Source organism: Bactrocera neohumeralis, unplaced genomic scaffold, assembly GCF_024586455.1.
Source record: "Bactrocera neohumeralis isolate Rockhampton unplaced genomic scaffold, APGP_CSIRO_Bneo_wtdbg2-racon-allhic-juicebox.fasta_v2 cluster09, whole genome shotgun sequence".
Lineage (NCBI taxonomy): Eukaryota > Metazoa > Arthropoda > Insecta > Diptera > Tephritidae > Bactrocera > Bactrocera neohumeralis.
In genome coordinates this window covers 20,826,991-20,847,204 of record NW_026089622.1, presented here as the reverse complement: position 1 = coordinate 20,847,204, position 20,214 = coordinate 20,826,991, and the positions used below count along the sequence as shown (strand labels likewise).

The 20,214-nt window shown below is 34.2% G+C and overlaps 1 protein-coding gene and 1 pseudogene across 3 annotated transcripts in view; one reads left to right on the top strand and one right to left on the bottom strand.

Moving 5' to 3' along the window:
* LOC126764205 (uncharacterized) overlaps window positions 1-20,214 on the top strand; it is a 317,397-nt gene that overhangs the window by 196,530 nt on the left and 100,653 nt on the right. The window lies entirely within an intron of this gene.
* On the bottom strand, window positions 9,911-10,113 carry LOC126764810 (small nucleolar RNA U3; annotated as a pseudogene).

Genomic DNA, 20,214 nt, shown 5'->3' with positions numbered 1-20,214 from the left:
TTTAATCCTTGAGGTATTTAATTGTATAAGGATTAATATTGTATTGGTTAAAAACGCTTCGAAAATTAGCCATTATTCGTCGCGAAAAGTAAATGACAAAAAATGTTATTGAGGGATATCCATAAGAGATAGTCATATACCATCTCGGAGTTTTCTGGAGACCTTTTCCATGTGTACAATAATTAGTACATTATTTTGATGAATCTCGTAGGCCTGTGGTTGCAATGTAAGCGGAAAACATGTAATTATTTACAACATCACATTAGAAACCTCAATAGTAACAGTATTTTTCCATTATTTAGTGGATGGTATTATACATATAAACCTTCCTCTTCAATCACCCTATCTATTAAAAAACCGCATCAAAATCCATCGCGTAGTTTTAAAGATTTAAGCATACAAAGGGATATAGGGACAGGGAAAGCGACTTTGTTTTTACTATGTAGTGATTAAAAAGATTTTACCTTAGGATTGCATACAACTTTGGAGTCTTATTTAAAAAATAGACAATTTATGGTTAAAGTAGGAGATTTCATATCTGATGAACGACCGACAAGGGCTGGTGTACCACAGGCCAATGATTAAGGCCCAACTCTACATATACATCATACAGCTAATAATGTATTGACATCAGCTTTTGCGGATGACACGGCCTTCGTGAGCCGTAACAAATGTCACATAATAGCATCAAAAGTATTAGCCGTGCACTTAAGTTCTGTGGAAGAATGGCTAACCAACTGGCACATAAATGTGAATGAACAAAAGTGCAGAAGAAATGAACAATATTTTAGTACCCCAAGCGAATGAAGTAACTTGTCTTGGTATACACCTAGAGAGAAGACTTACGTGGAGAAAATATCTATTTAGTTTAAGTTCTGTTTAAGTTTAGTTTCATGAAGATAAGAATATCAAATTTAAATTGGCTGTTAATTAAAAACTCTAAACTAAGCCTAGACAACAAAGTGCTTTTATATAATGCGGTCATAAAGCCGATTTGGACATTCAACTTTGGGATACTACCTGCAAAACTAATATTGATATAATACGAAGGTTCGAATCGAAAATGCTTAGGACAATCACTTGTTCGCCTTGATACATGTGTAACGAAAATATCCATAACCCTTTCGGGACGGAGTTTTATTTGAAAACCGGAAATAGTCTCAACAAAAATGTCTGCTCATATTGAAAGATTGGGCTAAAAAATTATGTCCTGCATACTCAGAAATCCTAAAATCGTCCTTTTATCCTGGGACATATAATCCCAATAAACATTTACTGTGGGATATAAAATCCCAATAAGAGTTTTTGACGACTTTTGTAAATTTGAAAAATAAATAAAATCTTAGAAAAGTAGCTATATTGTAATGAAATTTCATATTTATTTGAGTTATTATTAAGATAATTTTTATATAATGTGATGTAACTATTAATTTAATTTGTGGAAGGGTCCAAAACAGCGCGTTGTTACAGCCAGAGCAGATCATTTTAGTTCGCTTTTCGATTCCAAGTGAAGTGCAGCGGACGCAGCGGCAACGCTTCTCCTGCTCCACTGGCAAGTGATTTCCAACGTTAAGGCTATCAGTTTTTGTGCGTTTAGGAGTTCTTTCTCCCTGTCGACGAGGCATCGTCTCACGCCTTTTATTTCCTTCGAAAATCATTGCTTCAGCAAGGGGCACAAGAAAGTCTTTTAGTGATAACTTTTGCTTCTTATATTCAGTATAAACAATCCATGAATTTGTGACGCTAACCATTAGTAGCTTGAAGAACACCTTTTTCAACCACTTTTGAGATTTGCGATTGAAATTATAAACGGTTGTCTTTTGGTCGGCCAAGTCGACCCCACCCATAATTTTGTTATAGTCACTGATACATTTAGGGTATTTAATTTTCTTCTTCGATCCGTCTTTTTGCTTCCTCTCAACGTCTACAAGCGATGGCTCATGACAATCCGAAGCTAAGAGGACTTCTTTTGAATCCATCCATCGAGCTGCCAAAATGCCACCAGAGCTGATTTGAAGCTGACTTTCTCCTCTTGTCAACTTTCCGACAAATTTATGTGTATTCTTTCTGTTTTACATGTATGTCCCAAGTGCGGGATATGGGATAGTTTCTAACAGTTTAATTGAGGTAAAAAAGCGGTCAAAGGCTAAACAAACTTCCTTCTAACGAATTGAGGGAACCAATTTCAAAACGACTTTTTCTCCAAGAGTGATAGGTACAGACTGTACAGCGTTTGCGTCCTTACTAGTGTAAAGATTAAGATCGTAAGCGTATCCTGTCTTTGAGTCACATCGCATCCAAATTTTGATTCCGCGCTTTATTGGTTTCATTGGCATATATTGCTTCATACTTGATCTACCTTTGAATTTTACCATGCACTCGTCAATAGACTGAAATGAACTTTCACTTCGAGCAGCTGCAAATGTTTGTTTTAGACATTGCACAACTTCGGAGATATAATAATCTCTGTAACTGTCGGCGGGCTTACTGCAGTCATTGAAATATAACTTCGATGACAATAATAAATAGCGATCTCGTGATAAACACCTTTTTATAACTTAATTTCCCATCGATGGATTCTTGCTCCAATAGTCCTTCAGAGACGGAAACTTATTATAATGCATAATCAATGAAACGCTCAGAAATACCAAAATTTCATTAGCATCGGTTAAATTTCGCTTTGACTGAGCCCAACGATTCATAGCTGTAAGACGCTGATTAGTACATTCAGCAATTCGAATCCACAAACTGTAAGGAAATATCGTGGAAAACACTTTGAACTCGGTGCAATCGTGAGCAAAATCAAAAAGGATTTTGCAGTCTCTCTCAGTTGAGATTTCATACTTTGGATTAAAGTTCTGAGAATCGTCCGCAGCAACATTTACCCACTGTGCAACTGGCAGTATATCGTCGTTTATTTTTGTGGGCTTATCCGCCCCATTGATGTTATCGTCAGTTTCTGATGCAGATTCTGTGCTTTCGGAACTCTCAAGCAAATATTCACTCCCAGAGTCCTCAAAATCAACGTCCGAGTCTGACTCTTCAGACATACTACGCTCAATATCCTCTTGAGTTAGATACCTTTTCGTCATCTAAAAAACATATTGGGATAAGTAATCCCACGTAAAAAACTTATTGGGATTATATGTCCCAATTTTATAAAATGAACTCTAACTTACCCTATAATAGCAAAAAACACCACTAAACAATTAAATGTAACAAAACGAACACTTTTTTATGCAAACAAATGCAAATTTTGTTGATCACGCTTTTATTTCGACCGATTTCAGCAAATTAGTGAAGACAACTGATCAAATTTCACGTATATTGCGAAATACTTTGTCATGTGGCGTCTATGCGTTGAAATTTACCGCTATCTTTTTGTTTACAATTAAAAATATACACTTAAATCTGTTTGTGGTACTAATTATATAAGCAATCGCATGCACAGTAAAGAAAATACGAAAGTTAGAAATTTGGTGGGATGTATTATCCCAGTAGTCCCGAAAGAAATAAAGGTCTTGGTGTTAGTATGGTAAAGATAGAAATAGAGGACAGCAGAATGAAATATATATCTAAACACCGAGATTATCCCAACCCATTTGCTAATGCTGTAGGACATTCCTGCGATCAAGCTCGCCTAAAAAGAAAAAAACAAAACAGCTCAATCACGTACTTGAGCTTGTTCAGTTTTTAAATAGATTTAAGATTTTATAACTTATTGTTAGGCTTTAAAAAACAGTTCTAATAAATAAAGAAATATTGAAAAAAAAACTTCCAACAATTCTTAATTCCACTTGATTTTTTCACATTCCAGTACACGCAACAATTAGTAATTAATATAACGGGATAAATTTTGCGCCAAAATTCATTTAAAGTATGCCACTTTATGACTAATAAATGTACAAATCCAGTAAAATCTGTTCAAGCCCCTAGGTACCGTATATTTGGACCCCAGTATCTATAGTTGGCTTTTGTGAGATATACAATTAAAATTCAAACAGAATCCTTTCCTAACTATACTTATTCTGGGATCAAGACTTCCCTGTTCTTTCATATATCCAATATAAAGATTTTTGAACTTGCAGGTATCCTGTATATATTGGCCAGTATTTCAGTTATCTCAATGAAAATGGGATAACATGTTTTGCTCATAACAATATATCTTTGTGATTAATAGCCTTGATACACGACCAAAATTAATGCGCATTACAATTGAATGATGACAGACGGCAGAATTTTGCATTGAGACAGCTGATTGTAAAATTTGTTTATTTATTAAAAAAAAGTGATATAAAAATGGATAAGAGGAAATTATTAATGGCAATTTTGGTATTCTTGGAAAATCAATATAAATTTAACGAAAAAATCGTTTATTATTAAATACGTTAAAAGATAATAAAGTGCAATTAAAAACAATACTTGATTGTAACGCGAAAAAAGTATGCGAAAAAGTTAAACTATTGGAAAAATGAAAAGCAAACTGTTAATTTTTGTTTTTGTTAATATACTTGCACATAATTTAATTAGCAATATAAAAACTGCTAACTTCTGATGCTGTAAACACAAAGGAGGAGACAAACTTCAATTGACATCTGTCAAACAATTACAAAAATTTGTCATTTTTAAGCAGTGTTGTCTAATCAAATGTGTTAAAATAATGAATTTTTTTTTGCATTAGTAATTTGCGTTAACATGGATCAAATGCGGAAGTTAATGCAAATTAAGCCCGCTAATGCAAATAAAATTAATTACCCAGCAGTATCAGCCTGAGGGAAGGTAAGTGACATATTTACGACTTCACCAAAACCCCATTTAAGTGGATTTCATCTTAAATTAAATTCAATAAATACTTGGCCACTTAGGCAAATACTTATATAGTAATATTTCTTCATAAGTTAGGAAGACATGCAACGAAGCACTTGTATCTTGTCTACATGACGGATCATTACTCCTGTATTAAACTTAACTAAGAAAATACCTGCACATTATCAATTCCGTTTTCGGGCTTTTCTAAAACGAATATACATAAGAAGCTAGGATGAGTAGCTGGATTACAGCGGTGCTTGTAAGCTAGACCTCTTTACAATTATCTGCGCTCCCGTTGTTATCTGGTAACCCCCATACTAGTCTTATCACAAAATAATTGGATTGCATTGATAACCAGGTTAGGCATTCCTTAACCTGCTCAAGGCTAATACGATAGCCTTGCTTGCGGTATTACGACGTATCGATATAATAAATATATGTTCTCTGAACTTCATTAAAATAGCTTACAGATTGACAAATATACATACAGTGCAATCGCGATTGAGGAAACACGCGATTGAGGGAACACCTCGGTAGAGGGAACACGTAATTTTTTTCATTGACTACTCTGTAGAGGGAACTTTTCAGTTTCATTAGTACTCAGTTGAGGGAACTGGACCAAAAACAACTAAACAAAAACAAAAAATAAATAACAATGCATATGTTTTGTACCGTTTTTTTTTTTTTTGCTTTTTTCTATGCAATAAAATCATGCGGTCGTGTAATGTTTGTGTTTAAATGCGTATACCAAATCAGTTGGTTTGAAATTTTTGACACGTGCGCTTCCAAAATGGCAAAGAAAACGAAGTTGTTTTTAACTTTTAACACAATTTTTGGAGAAAATTTCAAAAGGGGCGGGATGTTCGCAATTAGCAAAAGAATATAAAGTCGCTAAGTCCACAATAACCCGAATAAGAAACAATAAGTCAAAGATTTTGAAAGCAGCATCCAAAATGCACCGCAAAAGAAAGTCCTTTAAGGCTGGAGAATATCCACGAATGGAAAAAAAGCTGTATGATTGGTTTATTAAACAAAGAAGTAAGCATCTGCCAATAGGCGCTTCCTCTATTAGAGTAAAGGCGAAGCAATTGTTCGAAGAAATGTACGGATCAAGCAACAGATTCAATGCAAGTTGCGGTTGGCTCAATGGATTTAAAAAAAGATTTGGAATTCGGCTGTTAAAAGTCTGTGGTGAAAAATTATCATCAAATCCCGATGGAGTCCCAGAGTTCAAAAATAGACTTAAAAAACTAAAGGCTGAGCTTAGTTTATGCGACGACCAAATTTACAATGCGGATGAATCCGGCTTGTTCTGGAAAACTTACGATAAAAAACTTACGTTTCTTCTGAAAAAACTGCTCCTGGCAGAAAAATTGAAAAAGCTCGAGTGACATTTTTGGCATGCACAAACGCAAGTGGAGTGCACAAGTTAAAACCGTTGGTAATTGGCAAGGCAAAAAAACCGCGATCATTTCAAAATTTTGAGCTACCGGTCGAGTATAAACACTCTAAAACCGCTTGGATGACTGCATCAATTTTCAAAGAATGGTTTCATCATGCTTTTGTACCACAGGTAATTTTATGGTTCTAACTTTTTGTCAATTTTGTAACACTTGAAATTTTTTTTAACATTTTGCAGGTTACACGTTTCTTGCAAAAACAAGGGCTGCCATTAAAAGCAGTTCTGATTTTAGACAATGCTCCTTGTCACCCTGGAGTAGAAGACTTAAAGTCAGATTGTATATCAATTTTTACTATCTTCATGCCACCAAACGTCACGCCATTGATCCAACCGATGGACCAAAATGTAATTAGATTGACAAAGTTACATTACAAGACGAATTTATTGAGATCAGCGTTTGGAAAAGCGAACACAGATGAATATTTAAAGAATTTAAATTTAAAAGACGCTGTTTGTATGTTGGCACATGCATGGGCCCTGTCGTCGTGGAAAAATGCTGGCATCCGCTTTTAAAAGATGATGTTTTTAATGAAGAAGGAGCAAACTGTAGCGAAGATGACGACATCCCTTGATTGTCTTACGTTCAAATACAATTCAGCAACAATCAACAGAGTATGCGGAAATAAATAATTTGCTGGAGAGCATAGTTCCAGAAGTAAGCCCTCATTTTTTATATGTGAAAGTACTAAATTTAACAAAGAAATATTTTCCACAGGTTACGTTTAATACAGCAGATTTGGTTGCTTGGGTTTCAACGGATGACCCTATTGAAGACTTGAATATAGTGGATGACGTTGCTGTTTTAAGTTCAGAAGAAGACGAAGAACCAAATGAAAAATGCAATATAACCGCTTCAGAAGACGTTTCAGTCTTTGACAAGGCTATAGAGTGAACCGAAGAATACACTAATTCTCTTCCTAATATAATGGTTCTTAAAAATTTTAGGGAGGAGGCTGTGAAGCAATGCCTTAAAGCGAAAAAAAAGCAAACAAAAATTGTTAATTTTTTTTCAGCAGAATAAAGTTTTGCTTTCTTATTTTGTGAATGTACAAAGATGATCTCAAGAATAAAATCTATTTAACTTTTTTGAAAAATAATAAAAGAAAGTGTATAAAATCTTAATCTGAGTTGAAGCAACAATCTTGATTGAGGGAACAGGCCTTGCACGAATTAGTTCCCTCAATCGCGATTGCACTGTATGTATCTATAAAGTATACATATATGTAGTCAAGCTGATGTGTGGAAATCTTTATATTAGGTATATGCTAAGAGCATACTTTTTATACTCGTGTAACCTGTTGCTACAAAGTATAATAGTTTTGTTCACCTAATGGTTGTATGTATCACCTTAAACTAATCGAGATAGATATTGGGTTATATGTACGTATATAAATTATCAGGACGACGAGAAAAGTTTAAATCCGGGTGAGTTTGTCTGTTCGTCCATCCGTACAAGCTGTAACTCGAGTAAAAATTTAGATTAGACTTGTTGAAATAATATCGATATAATTCTTTGTGACGATATATTTTAAGGATATTTAATATTTTGACATATCAATGCATCGATATAAAATTCCATTTTTATAATTTTGTTTCAAAATATGCAACTCAGTCTGTCAATTTCAATTTTAAATGCCGGTTCATGGTGTTGGCATTACTGTCTTACATATGTATTATAACCTCAGCACGTGTATATTTCTGCATTCTGCACAGTTCTGATATAATTAACGAATAATCAATTTAATTAACAAAATAATAAATTTATATATTAAAGCTTTCATTTAAACTTAATACTATTTATGACGACATGTGCAATAAAATATTTAATAAATATTCAGTAATTTCCTTCAGACTGAATCATCTAAAGATGATCATAGTAACAGACACTTGGTCATAGATATATTTGAAATTATGAAGGTATTTTTTATTAATATGAGATTATATAATTTTAAGAGTATGTTCTAACTTTATTATATTTCTCAATTTAACAGAGGGTCAAAAAAGTTACAAAATACATTAAGCTTGTATCGGGTGTAGAAAAATCAGGATTAAAAAAATTTATGAGTGTAATTTATCCACGCTATAAAGTTCCATCGCGAACTACTGTAATTGTAAATTAATAGCTTAACCTTTTTACCATTGCTGAAAAACTGGCTTAATGGGACAACGATATGCCGCTACCAAAGCTATTTTAAAACCAAAATTAAGTGAGATAAAGAATATTGCTCTAACAAGTGATATTCTAACTCTTACAAATTCTACACGAAGTTTCATTGTAATGACAGCGCACTTTCTTAATGCTGTAAATAAGTGTAGTCCTGAGCATGAAATGATAACATTGATGGAACGGAGAATATATTAGGTAAGTTAAGTACAAAATAAATACATTAAATTACAAAAAATAAAAAGTAGGCTATAATGAATAAAATAAAGATGTTTAATAATACAAATTTTTCCTGCAGGCACACATAGCTGATTATATAAAAAGTGCTTTGAAAATATTTCCGAAGACTTTAGAAAAGAAAGGGATTGTATTGCATCAATTGTCACTGATGGTGGTGCTAACATGGTTGCTGCAGCAAAGCAATTTTAGGTGATGAAAAAGTAATTCCTTGCATGGCTCATATAGTAAAACCGTCATCCTTAAAGACAAAACACCGGCCTTGTATTAATTTAATATTTCATAATAAAACCGCTGATTAAAACTAGTTCGATATTTTATTACATACCAATGGTTAAAAATAAACAGAGTTTTAAAATATTTAAATTGATTTTTACAACAAAAAATTACTTTGAAAGTAGTAGCCTGTGAGACTACGCGTCCCTTATAGTGTTATAAATTTGTCACGTCCCCAGTTAAAGGTTAATGGGACAACGATATGCCGCTACCAAAGCTATTTTAAAACCAAAATTAAGTGAGATAAAGAATATTGCTCTAACAAGTGGTATTCTAACTCTTACAAACTCTACACAAAGTTTCATTGTAATGACAGCAAACTTTCTTAATACTGTAAATAAGTGTAGTTCTGAGCATGAAATGATAACATTGATGGCACGTAGAATATATCAGGTAAGTTAAGTATAAAATAAATACATTAAATTACAAAAAATAAAAAAAGGTGCGTGGAGTCCCTACGCGCGGATGAAATTATACTTCTTAGTGATATTCCAAGAAATGCATATCATTTTGTATGAAAGAAAACTAGAAAACTTAAATTCACATTTTATAAATTTATTATAATTTATTATCTCCCCAAGCATGTCTTCGCCTACAAGCGTCTTTTCGCGACGATGGCAAAAGCCAAAAATCATAAATTGCACAACTTTCTGGTGCTTCTCGCAAAAATCTGCGTCGATATGTTTTCACGATCATACGTATACATACATACATATTTACGCATGTTTGTAGGCGAAGCTGCGACAGCGGCAAGGGGTGACAATCAGCGGCCATTACTTTACTTATGCCATAGAAATTCTATTGCTACGAATATGAAAATGACAACGAAATAATGCAAATATGCATATTTCTAAAGGTCTTTTAATTCTTTGAAGAAATGAATGCTCCTGAGAAGTATAGTCTTAACTTTTCAACGGCCAACGCAGAGCTTTTCACACAGAAGGAACTTATTTATTAAAATCACCACTCAGAAGTCGTTTTATCCGTTGTAAGCGACCGATTTTCGAAGAAACATCATTTCTAATATGCCACAAGACAAAATTAGAAATGAACTTCTTAAACCTCACTCTGTCAGATAAAACGATATACCTCGTCATCGCGGGTCGATTTCCAAAAAATGTAAATGAAGACTGACTACAGAAATAATCCTGTAAAGTATAGCCTTAATTTTTCAACGGCCAACGCAGGGTATTTCAACAAAAGCTCACATAAAATAGTTGAGAATTCGCAGAAATGAAAGACAAATTAAAGAAAAAGGAGTATAACTTCAATAATGAACAAGCATACAAACAGAAGAAGCAAGGAAAGAGGAAACAATCGGCGATCCATTGTATATTTCTTTCATGCATAACCAAACCATGATTAGGACAACGCAATACAAGTGTCAATGGTGGTGTTGGTGGTAAGCGCTTGAAAAGTTACGACGAGCACGTAGGTTCGAATCCAAACAGAATTTATTTTTAATTGAATATGTCACCAACCAGAAACATTGTTCTACAAAAACAACAACAGCATAAGCATGGCAATATTGTGTTGTTGGTAGAAAAGCCGAGCTGTGCCGCAAGAAATGAACAAACGATCGCCGATTGTCACCGCTTCGCTTGCTGCTCGAACATCTTTGCAGACAAGGTTGCGTAGATTCATATTGAGCAAGGTTGCGCAACCTTAATCTATCGCAACCTTTTCCGAACTCGTATACAAAGTATAACTTCAAAAAGTAAGCTATAATAAATAAAATAAAGATGTTTAATAACAGAAATGTTTCCTGCAGGCACACATAGCTGATTATATAAAAAATGCTTTGAAAATATTTCCGAAGACTTTAGAAAAGAAAGAGATTGTATTGTATCAATTGTCACTGATGGTGGTGCTAACATGGTTGCTGCAGCAAAGCAATTTTAGGTGATGGAAAAGTAATTCCTTGCATGGCGCATATAGTAAAACCGTCATCCTTAAGGACAAAACACCTGCCTTGTATAATAAACATACAGAATGCGATTACTTTAGAAACATCATGCAATATTACGAAAGTAAATACAACTATGATTCTATATTAAACAGAGACCAGTTGGAATTTGAACTTTTGCATTTTACAACAAGTATGCAACACGCAGCTTGGGAAAGTACACCGGAAGTAAGGAAAACTGCTGTAAACTCTCAATATCGCAATGATATAAAAGAAATAGTTAAATTAAAGAGAAAGCTATGACGCATCAAACTCGTTGTCCAGTTGATAAATTTGTTTTAAATAAAGTTTCTAAAGATATTAATCGGGAAATTCAGAAAGTTTCGCAAAATACCTTCGGTCCCTATCCAACAGCTTCCTTCAATGGGTATAGTAAAAATTACGAACATTATTAACGTGCCAACTTATTGGAAAATTGCTGAAGTTATCATGATTCCAAGGCCAGGAAAACCAGGATGTGATGTATCTTCTTACAGGCCCATATCACTTCTACCGATAATATCGAAGCTTTTTGAGAAAATTCTCCTAAAACATCTTAATAAAATCAGAGAAAGAAAAACCATTATTTCAGCGCATCGGTTTGGGTTTCTACGATTGATCAAATTCACAGGATTACACACACATGAAAAAGCCTTTGAGGAAAAAAATTCTGAAAGTTCACGTAAAAAACAAGCGGAAAGAGCTGGACATGCGACTCAAAAATATTAATTGGTTAATTGGTACAAATCGCTGTTATCCATCGAAAATTAGTTATCTACAAAATAAAAATACTCAGTCAGATATGAAGCTATGGTACACAACTCTGGAGATGTACTAACGCAAACAATAAGAAAGTCATCCAACAAGTTCAAAACAAAGTACTAAGACTAATTGTCAAAGCGCCTTGGTAGATATAAAGCGTGATCTAGGCTTAAACTTGGTTAATGCAGAAATATTAAAAATTACAGCTGCACATAGGTCAAGATTGCTACAGCGTCGTAACGAATGTCAACTTCTAGAGATGGACCACCAAGACGCCTCAAACCCAGCGATCTTTCAAATTAGCCAATACTCTCATAGTAGTTTTGTAATTATACGTTTAAATAATTTTCAAGTTGCTGTTAGTCCTTTCTTTCATATAAAATAGCTGCAATGTATTAATAAAATAAAATAAAACAAGTAAGAAAGAAGTTCGGGGTCAATCGAACATATCATACTCTAGCAACTTACAAGAATCAACGCTAGGGAAATACTTTATGGTGTAAAATATCACCCTGAAGATCGAAATCTAAGTAATTTTATATATATGTACATCAGGGTGGTTTTTTTTAACTATTAATAATTTTCAATCCCGTTACGAAATTTCCTTGGAAATACACTAAGAAAAATTCCTTGATAATTTTAGCCCTTAATATTAACATTAAGAACTGGACCAAGGCATGTAAAAATTGTCCATAGAAAATACACTACAATCGTGATTTTTTATCTTTAAATTCCTACAGATCAGAGGTATTTTATGGCATCGCTTTGGCTTTAGACGCATATTTCTTAGAAATATTCACTCTACAAAAGTTCCCAGTGCAACAAAATCGTAACTCACACCGGCGAAATAGTACGGGGCTCTAAACCTGACTTTTCCACGAAATTCGCATTTTGTTTGTATATATCTCGGAAATGACATTAGCTATAAAAAAATGTATATGTATAACAAACTTGTAGGCAATTCAAAATTCAAAATCGCCATCATTAATACTTTTCGAGATATTCGACTTTTTAAGTAAGGCTAGATAGAATTTTCATAGATTTTTTATTACATACCATGTATGAAAATTCTGTAAAGCCTTACTTAAAAATCCGAATATCTCGAGAAGTATTAATTATAGCGATTTTGACCTCGGACCTTTCGCGTCTCTGGCGCATTTAGTTATTGATTTATCGCGCTTTTAGTAGTTTTGAACAGTACTGGAGAGTTAACGGGTTTCGCATCCGATTTCGTCCACTTTCACACTACAGGTAGTAGTTCTTGTAAATTCGTACTGAGCGAATTTGGCTGTTGTAACTTCAGTGGCTTAGGAGATATATACATTAAATTTGTAAGAGGAAAAGCTACAACCACTTTTTCACAATTTTTTTCCCACAGGTGCCTCTGTCGAGAGAAATGCAAATCCCGGTGAGGGTCTATATGCCTGTCTGTCCGTCCGTGCAAGCTGTAACTTGAGTAAAAATTTAAATATCTTGATTGAACTTGGTATGTGAGTTCCTTAATATAAAAACAATTTTATTAGCAAGTAGCACCTGTGGGCAAAAAATTTAGAAAAAAGGGGCTTGGCCCAACCCTCTAATAGGTTTAGTGCAGATGTCTCCTAAACTACTAAAGCTCCATCAACCAAATTTGCTGTGCGCAAATACGTACACCCGCGGCCAAGCGTAACTTACCACTCGATTTTTTTTCACTATTTTAAATTTTTTCGTTCTTTGGGTAACTTTTTTATGGATTTAATAGAATACGGGGAATATATCGATGGCTCGAATATATTTGGTTAACTTTTGACTTTAATCTGGCCCATTTGTAAAATTAAATTGAGACAACTTTTTTTATTTGCACACAAGTCTTTGATTTCATTATTACTAATTCTTGTAATAACTTAACAACATTTTTTGTTTCAATTGAAAATGGATTACAACATATTCAAAAAGAATAACGGAAAATCTAATATGGCGTCGGTCCACCTCTAGCGGATATTACAGCTTCGATACCAGCAGGCATTGACCCAACAAGTTTCTCCAAAACACTGCTTGAAATTTCCTCCTCCCAAACACTTTCTAACATTTTTTTTTAGTTCTGGTTTACTTTTAGTTTTTTGACACAACTTATTTTTTTTAATATTTTATATTTGTGTAAGTCAAAAATCACTTCTAAAAGGGCCTTAAATTAATAACTAATTACGCCAAAGACATATCTCAGGACCCAACAGATCGAATAAACTTAGTTCGTGGCATACCCCTCTTATTCCTATGTCACAATGTGAAAATGGGCGAAATCGAACCACAACCACACCTACTTCCTAAATAACACAATTTTAATATCCATTTGATTCTTCAATCTTCCACACAATAAGTAATTATATTAAGGGAATACAATTTCGCACTAATAATTCCATTAAAGTATGCCACCTTAACACCAAAAATTCCCCTAATCCAAGCAATAATGCCCACAGCCCTAGGTACCGAATTTTAGGACCCCGTATCTATAGTTGACTTTTGACCGAAAATATCGGTCAATGCGGAAGATATGCCATTGAAACTGAAAGAGAAACATTTCCTAAGAATAATAATTCTGGCTAGGGCGGTCAAAATTTCCCGGAGTCCCCATATACCTATGAAGATTTTTGAATTTCCAGGTGACTTTATACTGGATATATCGGCCAATATTTGAGTTATCTGAATACAAATTACAGAACATGTTTTACACACAACAATATATCTTTGTGTCTAAAATAGATATAATTGGGCTAAAACTTCATCTACCCCTCATATAACTATTATCAGGATTTTCGAACATGAGGCTTACTTTGCTCCATGTGATTGGTGATTGTATGTGAGGTACCCTAATAAAACCCAGTGAACATTTTTTAGTATGTGGCATGAATTCATGGATATTGGCTTAAGTTTTCACCGACTTTTGCCACCCCGCGTTGTCAATTTTTGTTTATTTAACTCTAATAGCACCATGTATATGTCAGGCTGGTCATTTGATCTTTTACATTTAATCGCCGGTTGGCTAGTCATTCCTCGACCAAAGTTAAATATCCTATCAGAGAGCCCTTGACGCTCTTATACGTAATTTATTACAGTACACTCGGGCCTAGCACACTGCCGTGAGGTATGGTATATCAGCCATTATCGGTCGTTCATCAGATATGAAATAAGCTAGCATAACAGTATATTTGCTATTTTGTAATGAGACTCCATTATTTTGTATAATTCGGAAGGGAGTATTGTTTTAATTTTACATGAAAGGTCTTCATGCCAAATCTTATCGAGTGCCTACATCAACGAATATTGTTGAACAATACACTCTGTACTCGCATTTCTAATTTCGTTAGTAATTCTAATTACTTACTGTAGAGAACCATGTTTTACACGAAACCCGAACTGGTGCATTGGAATTGTATTATTTTCATGGAGGAAAGGAATCATATTTAGAAGTAACACTTTTTCAAATATTAGGTCAGAGTAGTAGGCTTACTGGTCTGGAAGAAGACGCCTGTGTTAAATCTTTCCCGGGCTTATCTGTCACGATATTATGCTAGTTTTTGCATGGATTTGGATGTAATATGAAACTGCAATTTTCATTAAAATGTAAAGAGAGCATTACCACAGCAAAATTAGGTAGCTCTATTAGTATTTTAAGAGTAATTTTATCAATGTCCTGATGACTTTTTTTAATTCATGTATTTTATAATGCACTATATAATTTTAAAACTTGAAGAAGACAAGAGCAAGTTGTTGAAAGTATTTGGCAAAATTGGCAGCTTAAAGTCGTGTTTTGGACAATTAGGAAAAATTGTCTTTTACTCATTACTTAGAGCATAATTACTACTCACTTATGAGCCGGTGGCTTAATGTGTTTTTAAGCTTTATAGAATGAGTTTTGCTTGTTGGTTGAATTTGTGCTCAATTTCTTAATATAATTTTCAGTGGTGTATTCTTCTGCACACTTAAGCGCCATTCACACTAGCTAATTGAGTTAAGCTTCCCGCCTTCATACACCACAACGTCACACAACACGTCACTCACAAAGCAACAGCAATACACGCAGTACTCCAACCCACCATAAGTCTCCGCAGCCCAACGAACAAAAACACTCGTCCTGGAAGCGGACGCCCCTTTTCGAACACAACTTGCGAATAATCAATATCAGGGGACGTTTTTCGATTCTTTTCGGCGCGCAGCTCAAGTCATCTTTCCACATATGTATGTACATCGATCTTCGGCGCGCAGCAGCTTAACCAATATTCTAGTGTTCTTTTTTTATACTTTTTATATATAAGTACAACCTCCATTGGCATCCGACCAGTTCACATTCTTATATACACACACTGCCATGTCTCCACTGGTATTCGAGAGTTTTGCTTTAATGGTTTACAATCTTAAAATCCAATTATGAACATTTTCGAAGTAAATGAAAACATTTTGTTTTAAAAGCAAAAAAAGGGTTCTTTCCGGGATGGGTGCTAAAAGTAAGTGGAAAAATAGCTACACACCTAGGTTAGGTGTTGTATTATTAACTTCGGTTACGCTTTGCTCAGAGTCTCTGTCCGAATTTATTTTGTAATCAACATTTATTTGATTACGAGTATTTATACATATATATTTTTTATATTTTAAGTAGAGTTAGTGTAGAGTGATTGGAAGATAATCCCATATTGAAAACACCAAAAACAATTAAGTCTGTTATGTCCTTCCGTCTCTGGGCCAGTACGTCAGCTAACCAGGAGAAATTATGTCAAAGTTATTTGCCTTTTCGCAATGGCGTAACGCAATGGCCTTCTTTTCGGGTTAATTAAACGGCTTTGTTTCTTTTGCATTGTTAACATGACGTACTAGAAATCTTTGTCATAAAGTACCAAAAAGTAGTCTTTGAAATGGCTATTTTGGAATGAGGTGAGCAGTTATCAGTCCGTTTTAAATCCTTACCGCGATTGCTAAAGAGTGTTGTAGTCTTGTTCACCTAACGGTTGTACAGGGTTTGTCCCGAAAGTAATAGGACTGATTTTTTTCCGCTGTGACTGTACTTCAGAGCGTGCGCGAATTACATCTCAGGTTACGTCAACAGACGGCATGCAGTTGTGCACCACATCATATGATCAGCCAGTACGTGACCAAAACAGCAGACTCGGCATATTTTGAGTCTGCTGGAATGTGCGGTACACCCACATATTGGGGCAGACTCGAGTTGCTGATCTGATGGCAGAGTCAATCTGATTCTTGCTACAAAATAGAAAGCAACGTTTTAGTTCATAACTGGCGCTGTCGTAAAAAGAAAAAAAGAACCAGATGCACCCTTCCCTTTGGTAAATTTTTGAGCAATAAATCAAGTAAATCCGGTGAAGGTAAATCGGAGTCAAAAGCGGTGAAATCCATTGAGAAGAAGCCCAAAGAGAAATCGGCAAATGGTGTGGCGTCAAAGAAGAAGGCAGCAGTTGGCGATAAGAAAGCACGTGGCGAAAAAAAGTGAAGAAAACTGTTGCTAGCACGAAAACAGCAGAAAAGAAAAAAAGTGATATTAATTACATTTATTAATTAATTTATTTTAATTCAATTTATAATGTTCAAACATTTATATAAAAAAAGTATTTAAATTTAATTGAAGTCTCTGCAACTCTACTCTACTGTTCGAATATTGTTCGAGTATTGCTCGAACTAGATATACATATACTTATATGTATGTATGTAACTATTGTTTAAAAGTGTAAATTAACATAAGCGAAATTGAAGATACATATAAAAAATGATGGCTCAAAATCAAATGTTAAACGTTGAACCAGTGGCGCAGCTAGGGGGGGGCGAAGGGGGCCGTCGCCCCGGGCGCAACATCTTGGGGCGGCAAAAAACTTCAATTCGGGCAAAAACTCCTGCAAATTGTGCCAAAAGTGTACAAAATATAGGGAGAAAATGGGTTTTTTCTATGGCTTTTAATAAGATGTCTTGTAAATTTACCATCAATTTCCTCAAAAACCATATTGTGAGAATTGTGGAACTTCAGAATTAGCGTGGCTTCTAGTTCCTAAGTTTTATATACTTTCGATATTAAGGTTAAGGTATTTTGTAAAAATTCACTTTTGTTCGAACCACCTCATGAAACTTGTAGGTAGGTAGATAAAGGGGGGCGGCAAAACATCCTTGGCCCCGGGCGCCCGAAGTTGTAGCTACGCCACTGCGTTGAACGTCGTTTATCAGTAATAACACAATTGCTTCAACAAAATGCTGCACAGCAGGAAACTAGTATTAGGCAGAAAATAGAAAAAGATCTAAAATACTTACAGCCATTTGAAGGTAATGCAAAAAAATTACCGGCGTTTATTGAGGCAATTGATAGCGTACTAGCTGATTATGTACAACAACAGGTAGCATTCAGAGTAGTTTATGATTTAAAAATTTTAGGATTGGCAAAAAAATGTTTAACATTGAATCCTCCAGAAAATTGGGATACAAGCAAAATAAGATTAAAACAGCACTTTAGGCCAACAAAGGACCAGATGACTTTGACCAACGACATCGCTAACCTTAGGGTGGGTAGTATCGGTGAACTTGGTAGGAAAACAAAAGAAATAATGGATAATATTACCGAATATTGTGCTTTGAGTGAAACAGGCGGTATGATGAAAGAAATATTTTCAGGAATGCTTATACAAAGGGTAAAGCAACTTGCAGCAGGGACTTTTGCCTATATGATACGGAATATAACGACATGGGCTGACATGACAAATACGATCCACAATTTCATAGGACTCGACGATGGAAATTTAAATCCTATATTTTTAGCAAGAAACAAAAATTCAAACCAATTTGATCAGAAGGCAAGAAATTTTAATAGCAACCAAAATCAAAATAATCAAAGAATAAACAACTTTAGGAGACAAAATATTGGCGATCAAAACAATGATCGTTATTATGCACAAAATAATTCGGGACGATACTCCCAAAGAAATACTAACTTTTCGGGGCAAAATAATTATCATCCAAATAATCCACAGAGACAAACTAATTATCGAACAGGAAATTCAGGCATATATGGGCCATTCCATCAATTGGCGACATGGTTTTGTACCCGTGGTTCTCCGATTTTGACGAAACTTTAGAATATCATAATATAGACCAAAATAAGAATATCTGTTAACTTTTTAGTGGACAAAGTTGCTCCATTGTTTTTTGGCGCGTAATTCAAATTGAGATCAAACAAAAAAATGACTATTTCTTTGAATTTTTAACGACCTCAAAATTGAGTGAAAAAAATTTTGCAGTTATCCAATTTTATGTAAAAAAATCTCAGCTTTCTGATAAAAATATTTTCAAAATCCAAAAAAAAATTAATAATCCAAAACACACATTTTTTTCCAAAAATCCCGTTTTTTGTGCTTTTCCCCCAATTTTTTTCAAAATTGATACCGACAACTTTGCATTTTTTTTGCTGTTCATGGGATCAGAGTCCCATACTTTTGAACACTGATTCTAATGTAAAATTTAACGAGGAATCGAATGGGAAAGTCAATTTTGAAAAAAAATGGTGGAAAAGCACAAAAAATGGGATTTTTGGAAAAAAAAATTTTTTTTTTTGGATTTTGAGCGACAACTTTGAATTTTTTTTGCTGTTCAAGGGATCAGAGTCCCATATTTTTGAACACTGATGCTTATGTAAAATTGAACAAGGAATCGAATGAAAAAGTCAATTTTGAAAAAAAATTGGCGGAAAAGCACAAAAAACGGGATTTTTGTAAAAAAAAATGTTTTTTTTTTGGATTTTGAAAATTTTTGATTTTGATAATATTTTTATCAGAAAGCTGAGATTTTTTTTACATAAAATTGGATAACTGCAAAATTTTTTTCACTCAATTTTGAGGTCGTTAAAAAATAAAAGAAATAGTCATTTTTTTGTTTGATCTCAATTTGAATTGCGCGCCAAAAAACAATGGAGCAACTTTGACTACTAAAAAGTTTACAGATATTCTTATTTTGGTCTATATTACGATATTCTAAAGTTTCGTCAAAATCGGAGAACCACGGGTACAAAACCATGTCGCCAATTGATGGAATGGCCCATATACAAATCAGTATCGGAAAGATAATATTAATAATAATAATAACGGCTATGGTAGTTCAGCAAGACAAAATATACAGAACGGCACTCGACAAACAAGACTTTCAAATGGCCCAACACCCATGGATGTTGATGCTGTGAGCAGGACAGAGGAAACGAATAACAACGAGGAATTTTTTCCCAATTAGCCTCGGAAAATCAAAATAAAATATTAATTTCACTTACTTTGTTTAACAAAAAATGGTGTCCATTGATAGACCCAGGCTCTACTATTAGTATTATGAAAAAATCAAGCTTTGAACATTATAAGTTACCGGTTCTAGAAAAAAATAAAACAATATTTAGTACACTGAATGGTGATTAAAGAGCGTCTAACGAAAGAGTTAAGACACCATGTCCGCTAGAATTTAAATACCCTCCCAACGCTAGGATGAGGTGGTTGAAAATAGACTTTGAAAAACCGTACGATCTTCTACTAAGAAACGATTTTATATTTAATA